Here is a 1,288-nt window from a genome sequence, read left to right on the forward strand (position 1 = left end):
AAAAATGACAACAGCCAACACAGCAACAGCCAGCCTGTGTGAATGAGTCAAAATGATACATATTTTTGTCAGATCGGCAAAAAAAGGTATTTTTTGGTGTGCTGCAGAATTTTGGCAATTAGTTTATGTGTGGGATGAGGTGAGAAAGGTTGAAAATCATTGCTCTAAACTATTATACAAGTCAATTGCTGTGGTATTTTGGGCAATCTCTCTCTGGAAGGGACTGTGCTGGGATCTGGGGATATAAAGCTCAAAACCAGGAAAGCAATTTTCAGTGTCTTTGCAGTAAAGATGTGGACAGAGATATGCAAATAAATAACTTGCCCAGGGGAGGGAGTGATTATCTCCTTCTCAGGGAAGGGCCAGTGCTTACTCCAGAGACAAGAACTAAGTCGCTTTGATGGATGAGCAGTAATTTAACAGGAAACTCCATAACAAGTGGACATTTCTCTTCTCCTCACGTGAGGTAGGAAGATGTCTTAGGAAGTAAATCAGGAAATTATGCAGGGCTGGGCCAAACAGAAAATCAGAAGAAGACTGAGATCACACATTGCTTCACCCCCATTCCCCGCCCAGTCTAGCTACTGACTACGCAAGGCATAGTTTGGGGGATGGAGGTTTGCACAGAGTTATAAAGAAGCTGGGGCAAAGCCTTCTACATTTGACCTTGAATGGCAAGAGATATGCAGTAGAAAAGTCGGGAGGAATGGTGTCAACCATGAAATCTACCGGACACCCAGGAGGGCATGAACTTCAATGAGATGCTCACAAAGGCAAAGCAGCACCATCTGGAAGGAGCAGAAACCTACATTTCTGAAACATGACTATTTGTTTACTGTTCTGTATTATAGTTTATACTTCCTTGTCATATAGCAAAATGTCATGTTGTCTCAACTATTTTGAGGGAAATAGCCTGCCATCCATGCCTAATTCAAAATATTAACCCTAAGAGAGGATATAGAGGGGAGCATGAAAAAAATCAAAATTAAGTGGACTCTAGTAATATGTGGGGGCTGGGACTGAGAGTGGAAGATTCCAGAATCAGTGTTCAGAAATGTCCCTAAAATATCACCCTGCCTTGAAGTTGACAGCGCCCTTATAGAGAAATGATTAAACATTGATATCTTGGCTCTTCTATGAGGTAAACAGACTCAGGAAGGGCTGGAGAGTCCACGGGTTCCATGATATTAAGAGATCCTGTTGTTTGAAAGTCCTACACAGAGGAATCCACCAGCCAGTCACCAGGTGTAAGACACTCATTCCCAGAGGGGACTGGATATGTACAAAG

This window comes from Myotis yumanensis, unplaced genomic scaffold, assembly GCF_028538775.1.
Source record: "Myotis yumanensis isolate MYYU_CA2020_CCGP unplaced genomic scaffold, mMyoYum1.0.hap1 SCAF_1, whole genome shotgun sequence".
Classification (NCBI taxonomy): Eukaryota; Metazoa; Chordata; class Mammalia; order Chiroptera; family Vespertilionidae; genus Myotis; species Myotis yumanensis.